This window comes from Alosa pseudoharengus, unplaced genomic scaffold (assembly GCF_046254945.1).
Source record: "Alosa pseudoharengus isolate Yale_2024_CS ecotype anadromous, Long Island Sound unplaced genomic scaffold, YU_APseudo_1.1 YU_APseudo_1.1_scf_70, whole genome shotgun sequence".
NCBI lineage: Eukaryota > Metazoa > Chordata > Actinopteri > Clupeiformes > Clupeidae > Alosa > Alosa pseudoharengus.
In genome coordinates, this window is record NW_027468860.1 from 78659 (window position 1) to 87716 (window position 9058).

The window sequence follows — 9058 nt, forward strand, 5'->3', positions numbered from 1 at the left end:
TTAAGAGTATAGAATTACTTTAAACAGGCAATAATACCTGCTACTAATAATAAAGGCTACTTTAAACAGGCAATTATACCTGCATAATGTATGCGGGCGGTCATGAATAAATAATCAGAAATGCATCATTCTTTTCTTTTTATATCAGTAGTTTTTATATCACATAATAATTTATCTACTGTCCTGTCCTGTCCAACTTAGAATGCATGCAATTAGTAATTGGGGCAATTCCCCAGCAGTGGCGTTTTGTCCCGGAGGCCAAGCGAAGCCAGGCTTCCCCTACCTCGTCCGACAATCGCTGTTATTGTAAATAAAACATTTTATTTCATCATTTTACAGTTTTGTTCATTCTTGCTGTGCTGCCATCTCCCGGTTTCATGTAGTGTTTTGCAATGAGTGAAATTGTATTTAGTGAATGTGGTGACTGAATCACCTCAATTCGCCTTTTTCAACAGGCGGCCATTACGAGGCTATAGGGTACACTTGCCATTACACCTCAGTCCAGCAGATGGTGGTGGTAATGCACTCCGTTTGCAAACTGCCAAAAAAAAAAACTCACTGAAGAAGAAGAACAGGCCAGTGAACCATTCTTTTTTTTCTGTGAGCTTTTTTTTAGCAGTTTGCAAACGGACTGCATACCACCACCATCTGCTGGACTGAGGTGTAATGGCAAGTGTACCCCTCAGCCTCGTAATGGCCGCCGGGTGAATAATGCTAATTCCTCATTTTCACACACACACCTGGTTGGCTTGTGTAAGGGAGTGGTCTTTTTCCTCCAGGCAATTGTGTACTTCATCATTCACACACACACACACACACACACACACACACACACACACACACACCTGGTTCGCTTGTGTAAGGGAGTGGTCTTTTTCCTCCAGGCAATTGTGTAGTTTATCAATCTTCACACACACACACACACAAGCACACAGTAAGTCAATGACACTGCAGAATACATTTACTTCCTTTTGGATAAAAAAGCATGCATCTGTCTGTCTATCTTAGTAAATACCTGTATAGGCTATGATTCAAACTATATTGGGGAGACAGCAATGACAGATTTACCTACTTGTACAATCTTAATAATCAACAACAATTAGGGCTGAGCTACACCAGGCACGTAACTGAAGCGTTCCGTTCGCGTTGCGTCTGCTGCAACAATTAGCTTCCACTATAATCAATGGAAGTAGCTACACCAGAAGTGATAGCGGCGCGTACGTTCGAAAAAAATAGACCATTCTTCTAAAATGGATTTTACGCGTCGTGAACGGAACGCTTGGTGCTACGCGCCTGGTGTAGTTTCGCTGTTACATGTCAACACCCAACCAGGCAACAACTGACTTTGCTCTTGGTGATGAATAAATTATCTATGTATCTCTGGCAGTGTCTTAACATAGTTTAAGTAAGTAAAATTCCTGCCACATGTTCATTCTGATTATTGGTCCAGGGCTGTATTCAGTGCGGAGGCTTCATATAAATTATACAGGCCAAAACCTTGGACACACACAGGCGAAATCTAACTCAAGCATGTTTCACAATGTTACCACCTAGAACGGATTTTAATTAAGGTAAAACATACAGAACATTAATGTCACACTGCTGAATATGTATTTGTATGTCAGTACAACAGCCAAGGGAATCAGCTATTAAGTGGACAGATAAGGGCAGTCATCCTTTTGCAACATTTTCCTTTAATGGGCAGAAGGGTTTGGAGAGCATGATACTGTAATCTGAAATGAACATTCATTGATCAGAAAAACAAGGCTTTTAAATATTCTCAATGTTACAGAGCATGCCTCTGGACCCTGCCCTCCCCCACCATGTGATCGTGGTTCCAGGATGTACATATCTTGCACCGACCATCTACAATCTTTGTGTTTTAGATATGAACAAATTCAAATTTATGTTTCTTAACTAACAAGGGTGTAAGTTGATATTTGACAATAAGAATAACTCTTGAAAACACAAATAATGATGAGTAACTGAATTGATTATACCTACAGCTGAGCCTTTGGGGCGCCCTCCACGCCTACCCCTTGGCTTGCCTGCCCCCTTGCCTTGCCTACCCCTTTTAGGTGCTGGTGGGGCAGCACTTCTGCGCTCCTCCAATTCCCTCTAGAAAAGTTAAACATGAAGTTGCAGTCAAAATTGTGTGAAGTTTCAGAATTTCTGTTCACCCATTTCAAGAGAATTATTCATAGCTATTGGAGGCTCTCACAAGCATAAAGAATTCTTACAAACTTTACAGAACATGCAAATTTACAATTAAACAACAAATTGTACAACTTACACGGTAATCTTCAAAGCAAGCATCGAGGTCCATCTCGAGAGCCATCTGTTTGCCCTCTTCAAAATTGGCATCAGGATTGATAACGCGTCTCATGGTGATGACAGCGCTCGAGAGAGAAAGAGAAAGGGAAAAAAGAGAGATGGATGTATAGGGAGAGATAGACAGCAAGTGAGAGATATAGGTAGAGATGTTTTTTATAGGGAGGGAGAGGTGGATGTATAGGGAGAGAGAGAAAGTGAACAATTGAGAGAGATAGAGAGAGTGAGTGAGTGAGTGAGAGATGTATATAATGAGAGAGAGAGAGAGTTTGGCTCTTAAAAGGGCCTTTGATAAAGTTTGCAAAATCTGGGGAAGTATCCAACAACAAATCTGCAAAAAATAAATAAATAAATAAATAAAGAAGACTGACATTGGTTTCAGCTATCTAACATGATTTAAAAACACAAAACAAGCTGAAACATGTTGATGCGCCTTGACTGGACCTTGATTAGATGCCAGCTTACGAGTGAAAGGAATCTGTAAACTTTTAAGAAAACCAAATGCATTTTGAGTGTGTTTAAATCATGTTTATGTGGCTGACGACTAAGTCAATCTTATAAGGCAATCTTATAAGGCAAACATGTCTTAGAAGCCAGGGATCCCTTTAAGAAATAGGCCTAAGGCAGCCTAGGTCAAAGTAGCAATTCAACTGTAAATCCAGCACCATGAGATATTTATAAGAAATGTAGGTTACTTAGCCTACTTTAATATCTAAACATAAGACAGAGTATGTTAGCCTATGCCTGCACTCTATATTTAGTGAGGGCAACTTTCAGGACAGTGATACTAACATAGGCTATGACCATGCAGGTTTTAGCCTTGCATGGGTTAAGGAGAGGCTGGGTTGAAAACGGTTGAAAACAAAGCCTATCATTCACTTTTTTAAGGTCTTGGCTTCAAGATAAGTTAATCAATACTTATCAAACTCTTACACAATTTTATGTCACAAAATCAATAACAATCTGTCATATTTTAATCAAAATGCAGAGCACCATGTGAAGTCATGGCCTACCTGCTTCGCGAGACGGTGGTCGGTGGCGCGAAGAGAGACACGTGACCAATTAGGCTTAGGGTTGGGTGGGGGTGATCACATCACGAAAAATACCTACGACTTCCCGTAGTTGCGGATGAGATGCCTTGTTTTGCAAACTGAATCGAAGGAGGAATCAATTCAATGTTATTTCTTCTTCTTTAGCTCTGTATTATTTCACATCTAGTGGGAAATGTGTAGTAGGCCTAGGCCTACTGTACATTTCCACAATGCATAGTCTACAGTCAGTCACAATTGATAACTGAGCATTATTTGGCATGGTTGCGGCACATTATCGTTATCAGATCACGATAAAACACCATAGCATCCTGGATGTTGTAAGACTTTAGCCCTATCATGTTTTTCGACCTGTTTCAGCCCTAAGCCCTAAGATTTTACAACGCCACTCGCATGAGGCGAAGACAGTGGAAAAACTCAAAACAAATTTGCTCCCCTTCTGTCATCTAATGTGAGGTCATCATGAAGATATGCAGGCGTGCTGCGATCACGATTCACGACTTTTCCACCTTAAGCTGGCTTTGCAATTAAAGACGACTTCTAAGATAGGCCTACATTCATTGTGAGCTGACATGTAGGCTAAAGTAGGCCTAGACCTAAAGAAATGGCGTAGAACAGGCCAATTGCATTTGAAACCGCATGGTTTCATCTTTTGCTAAAAATGATAGAACTTGAGGTGAAGGCGAATTTCTCCAGTTAGCGCTCATAGCGGCGGCGTTATGCACCGCGCATTAAAATATGCCTATAGGGTAGGGAACTGTCCTATCACGAAAAATAACGTTTTCTCAACTTTAAGCTTTGCAAACAAACATTATGTGTAGCGGCAAATGCGCAGTAGTTTTGCAATCAAGCCTTCATTAATTCAAAAGAAGACAACTGGCCAAGGTGGTCTCACAGCTTGATTTAGGCCATCATGGGAAAAAGTAGCGTGTTGCGATCACGGTTCACGACTGCTTATCCTTAAACTGACCTTATTGCAAACAAATAACAAGTAATTAACCTTTTATTATTATATCTCTAGAAGGAAATAGCCTATGTAGCCTGATATATTTTCCGAATAAAGCGTTCGTTCATACAACGCATTCGTTGTGATCTTGGGCCATCAGGCTACTCGGCCGTAAACTGAAAAGCTTATTGCAAACAAACGACAAGGAATTAACATTTTATTGTTATATTTCTAGCGGGAATCATATGTTTTCAGAATAAAGCGTTCATTTATACAAAAGGAAACAACTAAGACGCATTCCTTGATCTTGGGCCATCATGACAAAATGTGTTGGGATCACGATTCACGGCTGCTTAGTCTTAAACTGGCGAGCTTATTGCAAACAAACGACAAGGAATTAAACTTTTATTATTATGAACTAGCGGGAAATGTTTCATATATTTTGAAATGGTAAAATCTTTTAAAACCCGACGCGCAAATGTCTCTCCTCCTGTCCCCCAGTCACCGGTTAGCGCTCGCAGCGGCGGCTTTATGCCTCGCGCATTAAAATGAATAGGGTAGGGAAGTGTAGTCCTATCACGAAAAAAGGGCCGAAATCGTGATGGCAGCACCCCTGAACAGATTTACTTTCGTGGTGATATCACGTTAAACCGTGAGACCGGGTTGCAACCATCTTTCGACTGTCATTTTTTGCACGTGCTACAAAAATCATTCTGTGCAATGGAAGATTTACCAACGTTACTGATACAGTTTTGCCTATACATGCGTGAGACTAAGACGCCTGTTTATTTCGTTTTAAGTGCGTGCAGGGTGTGTGAGAGGGGAATCGATGTGCTTTGATTCCAGCTTGGTAGTTGTAGTCTGTGAAATGAAAAAGCACGTGTGTGTGAAGTATCCAAACAATGACACCTTCATTTCATTATGGTTGCTTTAGCAACACACCTTAAGCTACTGTGTAGTGGGTCCCATTTAGAAGTGGCTACTTCATTCGCGCTTTCCTTAACTCATGGAGCTGCATGAATTTTATTACAACTTTTCGCCACAATAGCCTATGGCAGTTTAAGTCCGCTTGATACTGTAAGGCGTAAGCCATTGGTTTCCAAAGGAGATTTTATTTGTGTCGCCAGCATAGCCTATTGACAATTTATGTTGTAAATAGGCCTACCTTATAAGCCTACCTGTAGCTTAGGGAAGCTAACAGCTTTCTATTAGGATCTAGTTTGTTAGTTACAGTTTTGTCATAACTCCCTGATGCATTTTTGCATTTAGAATAGCCAGAGCGTGGATATCTCAATCGGAAAATTAAACAATATCGGGTGCCATGGACTAGGCTGGGTGAACCCAGCCTGATCTGCCCGCTATTTATTTTTTGATTTCTTAAAAGATTGAGCTTGGTCTGGTGAAAGCCAGACTAGCCATGGACCTCAGTTACACAATGGAAGGGAACATGAATCAGCCTATATTTGCACGAACAATAACGGACAACAGTTCTTCAATTTTGGCTCGTTAAAATGTGTATGAACAGTCTAGCGACGCATTTCATCAAGGCCCATTTGGACATGTCAGTTATTTGCACCACTGGTTACATGTAAAACAGCATTTCGTTTCAGACTACTGTTACTTAATTTGTGCATTAACAATAACGTTTCAGACTACTGTTACTTAATTTGTGCATTGACAATGAAGTATTACATGAACTAAAGATGACTAAAATCTTATGTAGAAGAAGAAACATTCACAAAAAATCCATCCATCCAAAAATGACCTTTGTTTTTGATAGCTGTTGAAAACGGCATGGAACTGACTGATGTTTTTGTTCATAAACAAACAAACAAACAAACAAACAAATAAATACATAAATAACATTATGCTGATACCTTTTGCTTTTCCCAAATACAATGTAGCCTACAGGTGTAAATGACCTTTCATCAATCAGTTGCAATGGATGAACTGTGATGAACTGCCCTACTCGTGATTGTTTAGAGATTTTAAAGGTTTTATAACAATGCTACATCTTCTTTGGCTATTCTACAATCTATTCAACTTTTCAGCACCAGTAGGCTACTTTCTGTGCAGCCGCACACACACACTCAGGCATGCCAAACAAGCATACACAAAAGTTTCAAGAGTGGGGGATGGAGTAAAATATGGAGACAAATTGAAGTGTGATTTATTTTCGCGGAACGGCTGTACAGGACTGAGCGGCGGTCATATTTTGTACCGCTATGCGGTACATCTAGTTGTACAGGGGATTGCATTACACCTTTGTGTTCGGTAAGGTCTGCTGTTTATTCTGGTTTACGGTTTGTCATGTGTGGAACGAAAAGTTTGTGAAATATTCCTCCTATATGAATTGAAATGAGCGCAGATAGTAGCCTAATATGATTATTTCTTGAAAGTTCATTTTCTCGCGAACCGTTTATCGCAGCAAATAGCGGCTATACCTTATAAAAGATGAGAAAAAGTTATTTATGTGATGTGTGTGAGGCTACTTCGCGAGTAGTTCCTAGAGAAGAATGGGCGGCCACACTTTATGTCGGTCTGCCTCATGTCTAGCAGCGTGTTTCGTGAAGGTGTCGTCGCAGACCGGATTAAACAGTCAGCGAATCAACAATCAGAGAAAACTGCGCTGAGAACGTTGTAGGCGGATATTAGACCTACCTGCTGTTGGTCTAGACATATGTATGCCTTAAACTCGTATCCTGTCATTTAGAAACAGTGCTGTGGTCTAGTCTAGTCATCAACAAAAAATGAACGGAGAGCCTGTCTGGCACATGTACAGTACTGTGCATTGCACTTCTGGCTTCTGCCTCGCTCAACGCCAATGTACACAGACTAACAAGTGAGCCTGGGAAACAAACAGAACAGAAAAGAAAGATGGAAGAAGAAGAAAGATGGAAAAAAAGTCCACTCCTGCGCCAGTGCTCTTGTTCACCTTTCAGCGTATGCAATACTTCTTTTGAAGAAACTTTAAATGATTTGGAGGCAAGCTTCCGGACTTGGTTTGGTCAAATGATGGCGCCGTTTAATACACTTAAAGCTACATTGTGTACTTTTTTGAGTTAATTCTTAGCAAAAACCCATTTGTTCTTTCAAAAATATGTGCTCATTCATGTGTAATTATTTCCACTTACTAATCAAAGTATTCTCGTAAGTGTAGAATCTGCTATTCCAAATACATACGCGCGAGCCGCGCAAATGGCTGAATCCATGTTGCGCCTCCATCTTTGAAATACATTCGCCAACGAGGGACATTCCTGGAAATTCAGCTCCGCCTTTCGCGCTTGTAGGCAACACTCATTGCATGATCAGTCTACTCGCGACTGCCGGCAGATTTGAAAGTCTGTTGAAAATGGAGGATTACAACTATTCTCGAGGACATGAAAAGGAGTCGCCAAGGAAGCGAAAAAGAGAATTAAAACGCCAACGCGACCGGAAAAACAACAGACCAAAGTCAATATTGGAGTGGCTTTTCTAAGATGGAAAGAGCTCGTGAGGAGCAAGGATTTTAAAAGGGACGCCGAAATTGCCTGCTTTCTCCTCGACAGGTAATTTGGCCTATTCGTGTAAACATACAGTCTATGGTGTAAATTCGAAGTTTTATAGTTGCTTGGCTTAGTATAGCATGGTTGTCCATAACGCTAGAATGACGTCTGGGATACTTTTCCTCGCGTCGATGAAAAAGGATTGTAACATAAATCTGCTATGACGGATCACAGGCAAAGGGCACTAAATTGTAGTTATTTTTCATTGCTTTTGCTTTGTAGCCTAAATATATCCTAATCTGATAATGCTAGTGTAGCCAATTCCAAGGGTGACGTTCACATCCTGAGGCCTGTCCTGTAGTCTTATTAATTGTAGACGTAGCCTACTAAATTGTCTGAACGTTTTTCACTGCATGAAAACAATTGTTGATTCTATGTGATTGTTGTTTGATAATAACTGAAAGTATATTTTTAATATCTTGGTGTTTACCATTTTATGTACTGTTATATGTTGTGAAACACTCTGCTTATTCATTTCAGATTAGCATCTTGGCGCAATTGCAGAAGCCCCTGAAATTGAGAACCTTGAACAGAGGTAACCCATCAATGCTCATAATGTCTATACCCGATGACATTCTCTATTGTATATTTTCATGATATAAGCATTTATATATATTTTTTACAAAGCCTACATGACATGAGCATCGTGGAGGAGGATGTGGACGAAATTCAATGGTCTTGTTATGTGATGCACGTGCATGCCTTCATTGTAACCTTGCCTGTAACTCAGTCTAGGCAAAATAGCACTATACAGATTAGTAACAATATGTTGAACTATATAAAATGGCGTGTATGTCTAACGACACTGCATGTCTTCCACAGGATCAGCTTTCCAGGAGACTGCAAATTTAGAATGATGGCCCATGTTGCTTCAAAGGCACCATACAAAAAGGAAGGGTTCATGTGTAAATACCATAATTTGTTAATTTCTGTAAATAAATATATTGCAAATAACATTGTTGACCATGTTACTGTCATTTGGTGTTTCAAAATGGTAAATTACCACAACTCCTTTTTTAATTATAAGTTTGTGGATGTAATGTATGAGGTACAGCATGAACAGTCTCTTATCAATTCTAAAAGTTTTTATTTTCATGAAAGCAAAATATAGCGATGTACCGGTGTAAAATAAATTAAATACAGTTTTAAAAGGAACAGGCAGTACAAGAACACTAATACAAAACTAT

At 39.9% G+C, this 9058-nt stretch overlaps 2 long non-coding RNA genes across 2 annotated transcripts; one reads left to right on the top strand and one right to left on the bottom strand.

Annotated features, from left to right (window-relative positions):
- Nucleotides 1-2011: 2011 nt before the first annotated feature.
- Nucleotides 2012-5842, bottom strand: LOC143111214 (uncharacterized). Its single transcript, XR_012984495.1, has 3 exons — nucleotides 3345-5842; nucleotides 2294-2662; nucleotides 2012-2118 (listed from the first exon to the last, which is right to left on the bottom strand). It is a non-coding gene; the product is annotated as an uncharacterized LOC143111214 (long non-coding RNA).
- A 1917-nt stretch (nucleotides 5843-7759) lies between these two features.
- On the top strand, nucleotides 7760-8734 carry LOC143111223 (uncharacterized). Its single transcript, XR_012984501.1, has 3 exons — nucleotides 7760-7874; nucleotides 8352-8406; nucleotides 8694-8734. It is a non-coding gene; the product is annotated as an uncharacterized LOC143111223 (long non-coding RNA).
- Nucleotides 8735-9058: the final 324 nt, after the last annotated feature.